The following is a 16,744-nucleotide window of genomic DNA, read 5'->3' as shown; positions in this document are numbered from 1 at the left end:
TAGCTGCAAGCACACTGGCGTGGCCACATTAGCCGCTCTTGCAGCGCCACAAAGAGCAGTGCATTGTGGTAGCTATCTCATTGTGCAAGTGGCTGCAGCATGCTTTTCAAATGGCGGGGGGGTGGGGTGGAGTGTGACAGGGAGTGTGTTGTGTGTATGTGGGGGGAGAGACGGTGTGTTTTGGGGGGCAGAGAGAGTGTCAGCATACTGTCTTGCAAGTTCAGACACCAGCAGACCTCCCTCCCCCACCTCTCTCTCACACTCACAACAGCAGCATTCCACGGTAATGGTTTGCTTTGTCCTGGAGCAGATAAGCATGCTGGCTGCCAGAAATGGAGTTTTGAAAGGGGATATCTGCATGCCTGCAGCAGAGTTCAAAACAATGACAAAAGTGGCCACTTGACTTCAGAGGATTATGGGACGTTTCCGGAGGCCACTCACAGAGCAGTAATGCAACATGGCATTTCAACCAGGGCGCAGCAAGCGTTGTGCTTCTCGTGGAGGTGGATTACCAGGAGCTCTCCAGCTGCACAGTCCAGGCGCTCTACGTGCTTTGCCAGTGTGGACACCTCAGGAGTTAGGGCGCCCGGGGCTGATTTAATGCGCTCAAACTTGCAAGTGTAGCCAAGCACTGAGTCATGCAATAGCAGTTGAGCGGTTGGAATTTGGAACTGAGCCAGGGTTGGGATTTATTTTAATAGGGTGGACTTTGTGCTGAAAGAGAAGGGTAGAGAGTCAGGTGGAGGGGAGAGGAGTGGGAGGGACTTGACAAGTCTGCAGAGGCGAGGGAGGTGGCAGAAAAGTTACACTGGTGGATTTGGTGTGAGGGGTAATGTTAAATGAGATAACTTAGTGGTATCACATACAGCCCCCAGCTAAAACCTCTCCAGCGCATTATCCACGATCTACAACCTATCCTGGAAAATGATCCCTCACTCTCACAGACCTTGGGAGGCAGGCCAGTCCTCGCTTACAGACAACCCCCCAACCTGAAGCAAATACCAGCAACTACACACCACACCACCACGGAAACACCAACCCAGGAACCAATCCCTGTAGCAAACCTCGTTGCCTACTCTGTCCCCATATCTACTCTGGTGACACCATCAGAGGACCCAACCACATCAGCCACACCATCAAGGGCTCATTCACTTGCACATCCACTAATGTTATATATGCCATCATGTGCCAGCAATGCCCCTCTGCCATGTACATTGGCCAAACCGGACAGTCCCTCCGCAAAAGAATAAATGGACACAAATCGGACATCAGGAATGGTAACATGCATAAGCCAGTAAGTGAACACTTCAATCTCCCTGGTCATTCTATTACAGATTTAAAAGTCACTATCATTGAACAAAAAAACTTCAGAAACAGACTTCAAAGAGAAACAGCAGAACTAAAATTCATTTGCAAATTCAACATCATTAATCTGGGTTTGAATAGGGACTGGGAGTGGCTGGCTCATTACAGAAGCAGCTTTTCCTCTCCTGGAATTGACACCTTCTCATCTATTATTGGGAGTGGACTACATCCACCCTGATTGAATTGGCCCTGTCAACACTGGTTCTCCACTTGCGAAGTACCTCCCTGCTCTCCATGTGTCAGTATATAATGCCTGCATCTGTAACTTTCACTCTATGCATCCGAAGAAGTGAGGTTTTTACTCACGAAAGCTTATGCCCAAATAAATCTGTTAGTCTTTAAAGTGCCACCAGACTCCTTGTTGTTTTTGTAGATACAGACTAACATGGCTACCCCCTGATATCTGATATGGAGAAAGGTGCAGGGGCAGTGATTAGCCACTCATGCAGCCTTGTCTTCACTATTTTGGTGAGTGGGGGAGTTGATGGGGTTTGAAAGTCAATTAAGGAAGTGTGGTTAAGATGGGGGAAATTAAGGGATAAGACTGGAAGTCTGGAAGCTGAGCCCATGTGAATTAAGGTGGCAGACTGACTACAGGGCAGAGCCAGGTGTCAGGTCAGAGAAGGGTAGTTGACAGCTATGGGGGAGGGAAGAGAGGGTGGGTAGTTTGATGCAGTGTTGCTTGGAATAGGGAAGAGATGACAAGAGTGGGAGAGAAGCATGCCCTCTATATCTGGGAGTAATTCATAGTGGGTTATGGGGAGGAGAAGCCACGAAGAGTGCAGCTGCAGAGGGAACGTGAGATGGGGAAATCCTGGCTTCAGTGAGGGCAAGGAGATGTGGGGAGCAAAAATAAAAGATGTGAATGGTATTGGTTTTTTAGATGAAGCAGGTATTCGAGAATGGGGAAGGGTGAGAATGGAGGTGAGGCTACAGATTATGGGGCGAGATAGACTGGACTGGTTGCAGGCAAGGGTTGGCTGCTGGTGGAGGGAATGCTGGCTTGAGAGAAATGACACCACAAGGTGGGGGAAAAAAAAAAAAAAAAAAAGAAAAAACAACCTGGGCAGCTCCCACTGCCGCGGTGGGAGGAAGCGGCTGCTGGCTAAGCATGTGGCACTCTGCGGCTGCGGCTCTGGCACCCGCGAACCCTCCCGGGCCTGCTGCAGGGACCCAACGCACACGCTGCACGCGCCCAGCCCCTGGCCAGTTGCATCTGGACTGGCTGCCCAGCTGGTGCAATCCTGCGGGCAGCCCCGGAGTGGGGGCAGCAGGCCCCAGCTCCCCCGTCCCACTTGGGTCCCGCAGGGGCATGAACGGGGCTGCCGATGCCGCCGCCCGCGGGATTGCACCAACTGGGCAGCCAGCCCAGACGCGACTGGCCAGGGGCTGGGCGCCGCGTGCGCGCTGCTGGGTCCCCACAACAGGCCCGGGTTTGGGCCCGGGCGCCAGAGCCGCAGCCGCCGAGCACCACGTGCTTGGCCGCTTCCTTCCCCTGCGGCAGTGGGAGCTGCAGCAGCGGCTGCTCCCGAGTCCTGCTGCCCAGGTGGGGAGAGCAACCGCCGCCGCCGCCCCCCTACTCTCCCTCCAGGTACTGTACCCGAGTCCTGCCTGCTTGGGGCCAGGCCGGACTCTCACTCACCTCGGCCCCACGCGCCCCTGCATCTCCCGGGCATGGCGTGCTGGGGAAGAGGCGGGGATTTGGGGAGGGAGCCAATGGGGGAAGAAGGGGGAGTCGGGGCGGGGGGAAGGGGGCGCGAGCCCTTCCGGGCTCCACCTGTGTGCCGGAGCCTTGCTTGTTTGTCCAGTGTCCCGACCTAACATTGGTCGGAACGCGGGACAAACAAGCAAATATCGGGACAGTCCTGATAAAATCGGGACGTCTGGTCACCCTAATTGGCAGTAGGTGGGAGAGCCTTTTGTGGAGGGGATGATGAGATTGAGGAAGAGCTGACAAAAGGATAGGAGGGAAGGGAAAATGAAGATTAGGATGGTACAAAGGCCATGTCTGTATGTACAGTACTGCTGCTGCATGTGTGGTGACGATGCTCTGTGCCGACGAGAGAGAGCTCTCCCATCTGCATAAAACCATCTCCGCAAGCAGCAGAAGCTGTGTTAGTGGGAGAAGCTCTCCATGGACATAGCGCTGTGCACACGAACACTTATGCTGGCATAATTCACATTGATCGGGGGTGCTTTATTCACCTCCCTGGGTGACATAAGTGATGCCAGCATAAGCTAAATGACTGGTGATGAAGTGATTTGACAAAGATTAGGCAAAGGATTATTAGGCAGCAGTTGTTTAAATTATTGAAGAAGCCCCCTGGACAACTCAGTCTGAGTTGTTGGACAGTTTACACATTTCAAAGCCATGAGTCCTGGAATTACCTGTAAGGCCTAAGATATTTAACTTTGTTGGTAAGCTGAGAGATGCCTGTCTGTTTTCTCTATAGAAATCCCCTGTAAGAGTAAATGGCCTCTTTCATAATTAGAGCTCACACAATAGAAGTGTAAAACAAATTGAGCCTTGTTCTGGAGGTGTGGTGTTAGTATGATTCAGGCTAAAAGAAGGTGTAAACATACCGAACAACAAGTGCATGTAATGTTTAAGCTCTAATTTAGTGATGGGTGTGGTTAGGATAGGAGAAGGCTAAAATAGCACAGATGACTAGGTTATTGTTAGTAGGCAGTAGTGTAGGTTTCAAGTCATCTACTAACCGAACAATAGAAACAGGTATATAATGTTCAGTGCCTCCTATCAGTTGCCGCCTTTTGTGTAGCAGTATGGGACTTGAGCCATTGCCATCAATACGGAGATTTAAAGCCCTCTACTCGCCTAGGTAGGACATTGGAGATTTATTGGGGTGTTTTTCTGAGCCGCTCTTGTTGGCATTGGTACACTTTTATATTGGATATTTACATCAGTCAGTACTGACTCCCATGTTTAACTTCCCCACCCCATTAATTTAGACCATTCCAGAGAGCTATGGAAGAGAGTGCAACCCAGAGGTGGTCCTGGAAATGAGTAGCTGGAGGTCAAGAAGCTTGATAGCTACCCTTAAACTGGACTGTAAATGTGCACAAATGGCTGTGGAGGGGACAGGCTTTATTATATTGCTCAGGCAATTGAGAGGTTATGATAAAGCTTTATAGTTTTTTATACAGGTTGCTATATGTAAATGAGTTTACCTTTTAGTGGTAATGTTGTTAAAATACCCAAGGTATAACATTTCAGATAAATATGTGGACCTAGATCAACACTGCACAATGCTGACCTGACCTGTACACTAGTTTTATAAGACAGATCAGTGACTTGGCAGAGAGGATTTTTCACACATGCTCAAAAATGCTTGGCATGCCAATATTGGCAAACCTGTTAAGTTTTGACTGATTAAATATTTGCAGCATGGGATGACTGCAGTACTAGCTTGATGCTGCTTTATTAAAGGAAGATGTCGGTGGTGGTTGTACATGTGGTTGGCACAGTTGCCAACTTTCACGTGGTAAATAAGCACCCTGACTTTCACAATCAGACAAAAATCAAGCTAATCCCATTTCAAAACAAGCCAATCCCTAAGAACCCCAACACTCTGTGACTAGATTTCCCCCCCCCCCTCCAGCGTGCAGTCTGGAACTGTGGTGGGCCCACTGCGCCCCCCTGACTCCCCCCCCCCCCCCCCCCCCCCTGCTTGCCCGGACCCGATCCCCTCCCCCCCCCCCCCCCCCCCCGAAAGGCAACAAGCTACAAGCCAAAAACTAGCCAACAAGCAACTCACAAGCCAATTAAGCCAAAAACAAGCCCGATTTCTGCATTTTTTCCCGCAGGTTTGGCATGTCTGGGCTGTTTCAAGCACTTAACTTCCAGTTTTTAAACTGCTCATCTTACAGAGGCCTGTCTTACACCAGCTTATACAAGATGTCATCGCCAGGTAGAACTTTGCATTCTGTATGCTCAAACACCTACTTTGAAACCAGCTGGCTGCCACTTGCTAAGGAATTTAAATACCACCTTTCTTAGTGTGTATGCCAGTGGAATGTACCTGAGCCTGTCATTCAAATACTTGAGCCATTCGAAGAGTTGTAGAGAGGTTCAGAAAGAGTCAGCATTTTTGAGGGTCTCTGCATGGTCAACTCATGTATATGAAGAAGTATGACACAAGGCATAGATTGCATGTTCAATCAGAAGTTGTATTAGAAAGGTTTGACCACGTAGAGTCCAAATAAGGCTTAACAGTGGCATGTAGGTTCTATTCCCTGCTGTCAAATTAATCCTTTGATGCAAATTTGTAGAAATGCAGAAGCTGCCACATTTAAATCAATGCTGTATAATGGCAATATCCAAGATGAGGAATATATCAATGCCCTGTCTTGAGGGAGTGGAGGAGTTTTGCTGGGGAGCTAAGCATGAGTTGAGTTTTATTATTAAAAGGCTATTTATGTGTACTGAACACTCAAATTGGAACAGCTGGTTCTCCCCAGTGCATGGTGAGAAGCTGATTTCGTCAAATGCATTTTTGTCCATCATCTAAAAGAGTTAAACTGCCTAGAAAACTTGTCTTGAAATTGAATGCAGTGACCAATCAAATACTGCAAAATGTCACTCAAATGCTGTTTTCAAAAGCCCCATTTTAAATTAATGTTCTCATAATCTCTCCTAAACTAGTTTGCAATTCATGTATTATATATCCAGGGTTTTAACTTTTCTCTTTAGGGGAGAGGGATTTTCCTCTTTCGTGCCCTCCATATATTTGCCAACAATATATGGGAAGGTTTTATTTGGTAGCCAAAAGAAATTGAATCTAACACTAAGTGGATCTGTAGCTTAGCTATAAATACAATCAACCCCCCAAAATTAAGGCGTTTGTACTTCAATCACCCATCACTTTGCAGTAGAAGTACTCCAAAACGCCACCAAACCTGCATTCTAAAGTTTATAGGATGCTCATCTACGTCTTTCCTGCATTCTTCTTTTCATGTTTGCTCTCTACTTCTGCTGTATCTAAACACCAGAGATAGGAAGGTTAGAGATACTCATTTAGAACAGATTGAGTCTTCAGACAAGTAGTGACAGTCCTTCAAATTCTGTGAAGCAGTTTGGATTTTCTTCCCTTCCTTTATAGGCAGATTTACTGTATGTATATTTTACTAGAGTTGTCAAAGCTTGTCTTTAAAGTGTTGCTAGAATTTCTTTCAACAAAATGGCTGCTTTCCTCTTTCTTAGGTTTCCCTTACTATCAAGATATCAGTAGTTTTGTTTTTTTTTTTTACTAGCTTCTAGTGAGCGGTAGGCAACCTTCTTTCTAGGTCTAAGCATGTAGAGTTAACAGGTGATTGGTCTTGTGTGATAAATCTGTTTTGGCTGTCCTCTCAAACATTGTTTGAATGAAAATCTAATATTGGAACACAAGTTAGTTTCTCCCTTGCTTGCCATCTGTTTCTGGCTGCTTTATTTGGTTATTAAAATGTGTTTTTGTAAACAGGAGATGTCCTTATAGCCCAGTTCTTCCTGCTGCTGCTTCAGACTAAAGCCTATCTTTGCATCATCACAGCTTGCCTGTAGCAAATGTTTCTGGTGGCACAAACAAAGGATTATAATCATGTGTGCAAGAGAAGTAACTCAATGAATAAGGGAACAAGAAAGCAAGATATTATGCTGGTGGTGTCTATTAAAATGCATCAGTTTAACTGTTCTGTAAACTTCCAATTCATTGTATAGGGAATTAAAGAGCCAAAAGAGAGTGAGTAAATATATGTCCATACAGTAGTAGCCGTGTTAAAGCATTGCGCAGTCGGGTTTCACAATGAAAGTAACTTCCTTCAAAAACATAGTCTCAGACATCATTTGCACAGATTATTTTTTGTGTGTAACTTCATACTGGGCTGCTAGTAGTCACTTTTTAAGTACCACAATCCTTAAAGCCAAAGATTTTCACATCTGCAGTTAATTGTGGCTAAAATCACATGTTGATTTTTACCAAATTAAGCCTTTTAAACTTTTCTACTCCCTGGTTTCCAGGGTGCTGTATTGCTTAATTCATGGACAAAGATTTTATTTCTGCTAGTACAGTAGGACAAAGGGGCAAAGATGTTATGTCCTGCCTTCTGTATAAACCAAACAACCAGCTAAGTTTTAAATCTTGAATCTTTGCTGTGGAAAACAGATAACCCAGTTTTTTGGATCTGGTAGGAGCTTGGTGTGCTGCCAGTAAATCTTTGACTTACTACATTTAATTAATTTGGTAGTGAAGTAGCTAAGGGAAACTGAACCCCAGCTGGTTTGTAGAAGTGAACCAGTTTTCTGACTGCAAACACATTGCAACATACTGGGTCTGTAATGTGACATTAGTGTCACAGGTATAATTCTGGTGTAGCATACCCTTTTGTGGCATTTAAGTCTTCCACCATTGAAGGAAGAGAGGAAAATAGTTTCCTTTAGTTTCTCTTTATTGTTACATTGCTGAAGATGTCTTGGGGACCCTGACTTAGAGGATTTGATGTAGAAAGCTGCAATGCCACTTCACTGGGAAAACAGCAGAATCCACAAATGAAACTAATTCATCTTTCAAAATACTTACTGTAAAATGTCAAGTCAAACAAAAATTATTCACCAAAGTGCAATCTGTATCCAAAGCATTTGACTAAAAATTGTTACTGATCTTCAAAATAGCATAGTCACTGGTCTTAAGATGTCTGATGTGTCTGTATCCACACTGTCCTTCTGCTTTCCTTCAGCCTGCCTGTAGCAAATGTTTCTGGTGGCACAAACAAAGGATTATAATCATGTGCACAAGAGAAGTAACTCAACGAATAAGGGAACAAGAAAGCAAGATATTATGCTGGTGGTGTCTATTAAAATGCATCAGTTTAACTGTTCTGTAAACTTCCAATTCATTGTATAGGGAATAAAAGAGCCAAAAGAGAGTGAGTAATTTGGTACTGGTGTAGCTACTTCACTACACAATTTGTTACAAAAAGGGCCTACCTGTCCACTGCTGCTGTGCCCAATTGATCTCTGAAGTGCTTAATGGGAACTTACAGAAGTGTGAATTTAGTGGTCCAAGGGCCTGGTGGGTGCTGCAGCAGAGGGAGGACAGCACCTCAAGGTAATTAAGACCATCTTAACACCTTAGTTGGGGGGGGGGGGGGGAAATAGGAAAACATTGCTTCCTTGTGCATCCTTCTGACAAATTCACTGCAACAGGAAATATCGTAGATTACATTTGTAAGAAGCTACATGTTTTCTTGTTGGAGATTTACTTAGAATTCTAGTGCAAGGCAAAGCTAACTGTCTTTAAAATAAAACACATTGTTTAAATCAATGTGTGATGATGCTGGGATGATTAGCTGGAGAAACCCATATATGGCATTTGTCTGATATGCTTGGCAGGACACTGCCTGAGACACTGCAACAAACACTGCCTTATTGAAATAGAAAGGGATTTTTTCCTAAAGTACAAGTTTTAGTGATTGTAAGTTTTGAAATTGTAACTTGTGACCTAGGTAGTCTGGTGGTAAAATCAACTCAAACACCAAAAGGGCATTGTCATAGGGGGTGGCCCTTTCGAGGGAATTAGGGACCAGTCTTTCCATGATGGACTCTGTTAAGGGGAATGAGCCAACCCAGATCCACCCAGGTGACTGGATGGAAGTTAACTCATTAAGGAACACCTGGGCCTAATAAAGGCTTATGAGGGTTCAGTCAGCCCCAGAATGCAGAGGGGAAGCTCCTGGGAAAAGGAACTTTTCAGGGGATCTCTTAGCTCATCAGAAAAAGGGAACCTAGGAAAGGTGCTCCTGCAGGGAGCAGGTTCCAAAAAGGCTACAAGTAATAAAGCCCTAGGAAGGCCCAGTCCCAACAACAGGATCTTGCCAGACAGTAGCAAGAGGCCCAGGTCGCTGGGGAACTACATGCTGCTCCAGAGAAGAGCTGCATCAGCTTGACCTCTCCAAGGGCCCTGAGTCCACAAAAGGAACCCTTCCCAAGGTGATGGCAGGAGGCCTGACTCCAGAAGAGGGTCCCAGGTTGTGAGGGCATTAGTGGTGAAGAGCCTGGATAGAGGACTCGTGGAGAAGACAGACTGATAGTAAGTTGGATATTAGGAAGTGTGGTGAAGCACTGGAATGGGTTACCTAGGGAGGTGGTGGAATCTCCTTCTTTAGAGGTTTTTAAGGTCAGGCTTGACAAAGCCCTGGCTGGGATGATTTAGTTGGGAATTGGTCCTGCTTTGAGCTTGGGGTTGGACTAGATGACCTCCTGATGTCCCTTCCAACTCTGATATTCTGTGAATCTCACCTACCCCCAAGCTAGGATACAGGGAGTGAAGACTTGATTGCATGTCTGTTTGGCCTTTGATTAAATAAACGGCACCCCTGAAGAGGCACTGGTAGCTGTATACAAGTCTCACTGAATTTATTGGTAGCCCACAAGGGGAAACTAAGGCAGGGACACATTAGCTGCTCCACACTGGGCTGCCAGGAGAACATAAGAATGGCCGTACTCTGTCAGATCAGTGGTCCCTCTAGTCCAGTATCCTGTTTTCTAACAATGGCCGGTGCCAGATGCTTCAGAGTGAATGAACAGAACAGAGCAATTTATTGAGTGATCCAGCCCATCATCCAGTCCCGGTTTCTGGCAGTCCAGGGTTTACGGACACTGAGAGCATGGGGTTGCATCCCTGGCCATCTTCATTAATAGCTGTTTGTGGACCTATTCTCCATGAACTTATCTAATTATGTTTTGAATGCAGTTATACTTTTGGCCTTCACAACATCCCCTGGTAACTAGTTTGACAAGTTGACTGTGTATTGTATGAAGAAATACTTCCTTGTGTTTGTTTTAAACATGCCACCTATTCATTTAATTGGGTGACCCCTGGTTCTTATGTTATGTGAAGGGGTAAAGAACATTTCCTTATTCACTTTCTCCACACCATTCATGATTTTATCGACTTCTATCATATCCCCCTTAAGGTATGTCTACACTACGAGAGTAGTTCGATTTTACTTAAAGCGAATTTGTGGAACCGATATTACAAAGTCGAACGTGTGTATACACACTAAGGACAGTAATTCGACTTTGTGAGCCCACACTAACGGGGCAAGTGTCGACATTGGAAGCGGTGCACTGTGGGCAGCTATCCCACAGTTCCCGTAGTCCCCGCTGCCCATTGGAATTCTGGGTCGAGCCCCCAATGCCTGCTGGGGCAAAAAATGTGTCGAGGGTGGTTTTGGGTAACTGTCGTCATTCAACCTTCACTCCCGCCCTCCCTCCGTGAAAGTGCCGGCGGGCAATCAGTTCGCGCACTTTTCTGGTGATTGACAGCGCGGACGCCACAGCACTGCGAGCATGGAGCCCGCTGCGATCATCGCTGCAGTTATGGCCGTTGTCAACACTTCGCACCTTATCATCCACCTTTTTCAGAGGCAGATGCTGAGAAATCGGGCGAGGAGGCTACGGCAGCACGGTGAGGACATTAAGTCTGAGAGGGGCACAGACCTTTCACAAAGCACGGGACCCCGCGCCGTGAACATCATGGTGGCAGTGGGTCACGTTGATGCTGTGGAACGGCAATTCTGGGCCCGGGAAACAAGCACGGACTGGTGGGACCGCATAGTGCTGCAGGTCTGGGATGAATCACAGTGGCTGCGAAACTTTCGGATGCGGAAGGGAACTTTCCTGGAACTTTGTGAGTTGCTGTCCCCTGCCCTGAAGCGCAAGGACACCCGGATGCGAGCAGCCCTGACTGTCCAGAGTGGCCATAGCCCTCTGGAAGCTTGCAACGCCAGACAGCTATCGTCATTCTTGGGGACCCAGCCTACCCGCTAATGCCCTGGCTCATGAAGCCCTATACAGGCGCCCTGGACAGTGAAAAAGAACTCTTCAACTACCGGCTGAGCAAGTGCAGAATGGTGGTGGAGTGTGCTTTTGGACGTCTGAAGGGGAGATGGAGTAGCTTACTCACTCGCTCTGATCTCAGCGAAACCAATATCCCCATTGTTATTGCAGCTTGCTGTGTGCTCCACAATCTCTGTGAGAGCAAGGGGGAGACGTTTATGGCGGGGTGGGAGGTTGAGGCATATTGCCTGGCTGCTGATTACGCCCAGCCAGACAGCCGGATGATTAGAAGAGCCCAGCGGGATGCGCTGTACATCCGGGAAGCTTTGAAAGCTAGGTTCCAGAGTGAGCAGGGTAACCTGTGACTATTAAGTTTGTTTAAACAGAAGCTGAACCTGCCCCCTTTTCTTTACCCAGTTAATGTTGACTATCCTCTCCAGTTACCAACCCCCTTCCCCCCCCCCCAACACACCTTTAAAAATAAAATAAATGAAACTGTTCATTAACACCATTTTCTTTATTAAGGATTTCGTGGTAAAGTGTTGAAACTGGGACGCAGACTGTGGTGGGGAGCGGGTGTAGTGATGGAAAGGACACTTCTAAACTCGAGGAATGACAGGCTCCTGCTCCTAGAGCGGTCCGCAGTGGTGGACTGGTTGTTTCAACGGAGCCTGCCACCCCTCCTTTTCGGGACTCTGTGTGTGGGGGCTATGTCACTTTGTGGTGGGGGAGGGCGGTTACAGATCCCCTGCTGCGTGGCTCTGTCATCCAGGCTAAGGACCGCTGCATAAGATCTGTAACCGCCCTCCCCCGCCACAAACTCACATAGCCCCCCCACCCCCCGAACATGAAAACCACCTCCCAGACTGACCAGGGTGCCTAGTGACTGCAATGTGTGTGTGACCTTCTGCTGAACCTGCCCCCGTGTCTGTACCCTGGTAAAGGTGACTGTCCTCTCCAATTACCAACCCCCTTCCCCCCCTTCAAACACACTCTCCTCTAAAAGAACATGACAGAAACAGTAATTAACAAACGTATTTTTTATTAACAACCACACAGGGGATGAAACTGGGACGGGGGCTTGGGTGAGGTGCTTTTGGAGTGAAGGAAAGGACTTATCAAATCTTTGGGAATGAGAGCCTTCTGTTACTTGAGCAGTCTGCAGGGGTGGAGTGACTGTTTTCACGGCCCCTGCTGCTCCTCCTTCTTGGGACTTTGGGTGAGGGGGGGATGGGACTTTGTGGCAGGGGAGGGTGGTTAGAGATAGAATGCAGCGGGGCTCTGTCCTGCCTCCGGTCCTGCAGAACATCTACAAGGCGCCGGAGCATGTCCATTTGCTCCCTCATTAGTCCAAGCAGCGTTTGAGTCGCCTGCTGGTCTTCCTGCCACCACCCGTCCTCCCGTTGGCTGTGTGATCGCTGGTATTGCGACATGTCCGCCCTCCACTGGGTCTGCTGTGCCGCCTCGGCTCGGGAGCAGCCCATAAGTTCTGAGAACATCTCGTCCCGTGTCCTTCTCTTTTGTCGCCTGATCTGCGCCAGCCTCTGGGAGGGGAATGCTGGGGTAGCTCGGGAGACACTCGCAGCTGTGGGATGGGGAAAAAGGGAGTGAATTCCTCAAAGATACAGTTTTGCGAACAATGAATATAGTCTCTCTGTGAACAAGACCATGCACAGCACCTATCACATGCGCACTCAGTACAAGGTCAAATTTTCGGCCTTCCCATTGAGTGCCTGGGGTCTTGCTGTACAGATCACACAAGCGGGGCCGGACAACGGAATTCGGCTAGCAGGCGGACATGGTAAGCCGTAGACTTTTGGCTGCTTAAAGCTTAATTTATAGCAGTGCCCTCCTTTCACGTTCCAAGCAATGCTCCTAGCGTTGGCCAGTTCCTGCTGCTGGCAATCCGGCCAGCATGAACTCTGCCCCTGTCCCACCCCCCTCGCGGCTGTCCCCGGGAAAGATCCCTGCATGCTGCCCCTGTCACGCCTCCATCGCATGGCTGTAAACGGCCTGTTACAGTTATGTAAAGGAACAGGCAATCAGTCCCAATACTAACATTCCCCTAATTCAAAGCAGGTCACCATGAGTGATATCACTCTGATGAGGATTTCGGAGACAGAGAAAGACCGCATGCTGCGTGAATGCCAGCAAGCACCAGGGCCGTATGCCGCCATGCTTTGCGAGGCAATAATCCCGGAGTACTTGCTGCTAGCCTGGCACGGAAAAGTTTCCTACCATGGAGGACACAATGAGGCCGCTCTCCCCAGGAACCTGATGCAAAGGCTTTCACGATACCTCCAGGAGACCTTCATGGAGATGTCCCAGGAGGATTTCTGCTCTATCCCCGGACATATTGACAGAATTTTCCAGTAGCTGCACTGGCAAGGACTAGAAACTAAAGCGCCTAGGGCAAACTAATCATGAAAAACCCATTGTTAAGATACCATTCCTATTCTGTTCAAAATAAATGTTTAAAACACTTACCTACTGATCCTTCCCCGATTCACGGTCCGGGTTACCGCCTTGGGAGGGTTGGTAGGGGATCTCCGTGAGGGTGATGAAGAGATCCTGGCTGTCGGGGAAATCAGCGTTGAAAGCGCTGTTGACTGCCTCGTCCTCCTCATCTCCTTCCTCATCTTCCCCGTCCGCGAACATCTTCGAGGAAGCGGCCGTTGACAATACCCCATCGTCAGAGTCCACGGACAGTGGTGGGGTAGTGGTGGCAGCCGCACCTAGAATGGAATGCAGTGCCTCGTAGAAACGGCATGTCTGGGGCTGGGATCCGGAACGTCCGTTTGACTCTTTGGTCTTCTGGTACCCTTGTCTCAGCTCCTTGATTTTCACGCGGCACTGCGTTGCATTCCGGCTGTATCCTCTCTCTGTCATGGCTTTTGAGATCTTCTCATAGATCTTCGCATTCCATTTTTTCGATCGCAGCTCCGAAAGCACAGACTCATCGCCCCACACAGCGATCAGATCCAAGATTTCCCGATCAGTCCATGCTGGGGCCCTCTTTCTATTCTGCGATTGCATGGTCACCTCTGCTGTAGAGCTCTGCATCGTTGCCAGTGCTGCTGAGCTCGCCACGATGTCCAAACAGGAAATGAGATTCAAACTGGCCAGACAGGAGAAGGAATTCAAATTTTCCTGGGGCTTTTCTTGTGTGGCTGGTCAGAGCATCCGAGCTCGGACTGCTGTCCAGAGCGTCAGAGTGGTGCACTGTGGGATAGCTCCCGGAGCTATTAGCGTCGAATTCCATCTACACCTACCCTAATTTGACATGGCCATGTCGAATTTAGCGCTACTCCCCTCATCGGGGAGGAGTACAGAAATCGATTTAAAGAGACCTCTATGTCGAAATAAATTGCTTCGTTGTATGGACGGGTGCAGGGTTAATTCGAGTTAACGCTGCTAAATTCGACATAACCTCCTAGTGTAGACCAGGCCTCAGTGTCGTCTCTTTTCCAAGCTGAACAGTCACAGGCTTTTTAATCTCTCATATGAAAGCTGTTCTGTACCCTAATCATTTTTGTTGCACCTTTCTCTGTACCTTTTCTAATTCTAATATCTCTCTTGAGATGGGGCGACCAAAACTTCATGCAGTAATCAAAGTATGGGCATACCACGGATTTATATAGTGGCCTTATGATATTTACTGTCGTCTTATCTATCCCTTTCCTAACGGTTCCTAACGTTCTGTTGGCTTTTTGACTGCTGCTGCACGTTGAGTGGATGGTTAGTTCTCTGAAAACATGATTTCTTCAGGATCTTGAATGGTAACTGCTAATTTAGATCCCATCATTTTGTAAGTCTATTTGCAATTTTTTCCAACGTGCATTACTTTGCATTTATCAACATTGAATTTCATCTGCCATTGTTGTCTAGTCACCCAGTTTGTAACTCTTCGCAATATGCTTTGGCCTTATTTATCTTGAGTAATTCTGTCATATGCCAAAGTTGGCAGCTCACTACCCCCTTTTCCAGATCATTTATGAATATGTTGAACAGCACTGGTCCCAGCACAGATCCTTGGGGGACCCTACTATTTCTCTACTGTGAAAACTGACCATTTATTCTTGCCCTTTCTTTCTTAGCTTTTAACCAGTTACTGGTCTGAGAGGACCTTCCCTCTCATCCCATGACTCCTTTCTTTGCTTAAGAGCCTTTGGTAAAGGACTTTGTCAAAGGCTTTCTGGAAGTCCAAGTACACTATATCTGCTGGATCATCTTTGTTCACAGGCTTGTTGACTCCCTCAAAGAATTCTAATAGATTGATGAGACATGATTTCCCTTTACAAAGGCCGTGTTGACTCTGGCGTGCAACGTAATGCTAGCGTTGACACAGATGCTCTGAGGGCAAGCGCTCACGCTATAACAGGCATCTATTTTAGTATTCAGTTTAGTTACTACAGGAAATGTTTATGGTTATAGTAGACATAATTACGTGATTATCTACTGTCTGTTCAATACTTGCATCACCCCAATACTTCAAGGGCTTTTCCTGTCATTCCCATCCACTGAGAAATGGATTTTAACCCACTTTGATTTTGCTTGCACTAAACAAAACATCTGTGGAATGTTAACATAACTGTTGTCCAGAGCTTCCTGAAGAAACATGATTGGGTTGTTGTGAGTTTATGTACCTAGGGTCTGAGTTGATCATGTGAGAAGGGAAGTGTAACAAGATAATGAGTCTTGTCCCTTCTGTAACAGCTAAGGTATTCTTTCAGACACCTGGTGGATGGTTGATGCTGGTCTGTGGGGTATCATTAAATTACAAATCATACATGATGGGGACCACATCCTTAAAGAAATCTCTCCCGAACCCCTCTTCTGGCCTTCAGACTATCTTCCAACCATGCCAAGTTCATCATCAGAAGTAAGCTCCACATAGATTAGGACCTACCAACTCAAAGTGATACCAGACCCTGCCATAACAAATGCAAAGCCGGCAGACACATCTCCACCGCTGTGATGAACAATACCTGCCACAACATACTTTAAGATCCCTAAATCCTACCTATGCATATTACAACATGTTGTGTATCTCATACAATGCACTAAATGCCCCAATAACTGTGGGTGAAATCAAACAATCATTACACTCTCGAATGAACTCTCTCAGAAAAATGCTAAAAGACAAAAACACTCTCTGTAGGTGACCATTTTTTTACACAGTCACTCCACCTCTGACTTCAGTCCTCATCCTCAAAGGAAACCTGCATACCACCTTCAAAAGACAAGCCTGGTAGCTTAAATTCATAATTTTGCTAGATACTAAAAATCATGGTCTTAACGACACTGGATTTATGGCTTATTACAACAGTCTGTAACCCACCAACCCAGTTTTTTTTGTCCTGTGACTTGCAGGGGTGTTAACAGGCCATTTCACCTTGATTGGTTCCTTAGAATGTGTTAACTCCTTATGCTAAACAATCTGTTCCACCTTGTATTTAGCTGTGACTCTCTAGTACCTTTCTCAGACCTGAAGAAGAGCTCTGTGTAGCTTGAAAGCTTGTCTTTCACCAACAGAAGTTGATC

At 47.0% G+C, this 16,744-nt stretch overlaps 1 protein-coding gene across 2 annotated transcripts in view; it reads left to right on the top strand.

The window, feature by feature from the left end:
- Positions 1 to 16,744, top strand: part of ARIH1 (ariadne RBR E3 ubiquitin protein ligase 1) — a 128,884-nt gene that overhangs the window by 34,216 nt on the left and 77,924 nt on the right. The window lies entirely within an intron of this gene.

Source organism: Terrapene carolina, unplaced genomic scaffold (assembly GCF_002925995.2).
Source record: "Terrapene carolina triunguis isolate 2854851 unplaced genomic scaffold, T_m_triunguis-2.0 Scaffold67, whole genome shotgun sequence".
Taxonomy (NCBI): Eukaryota; Metazoa; Chordata; order Testudines; family Emydidae; genus Terrapene; species Terrapene triunguis.
The sequence above is the reverse complement of the archived record's forward strand: the minus strand, read 5'-3'. Positions and strand labels throughout refer to the sequence as shown.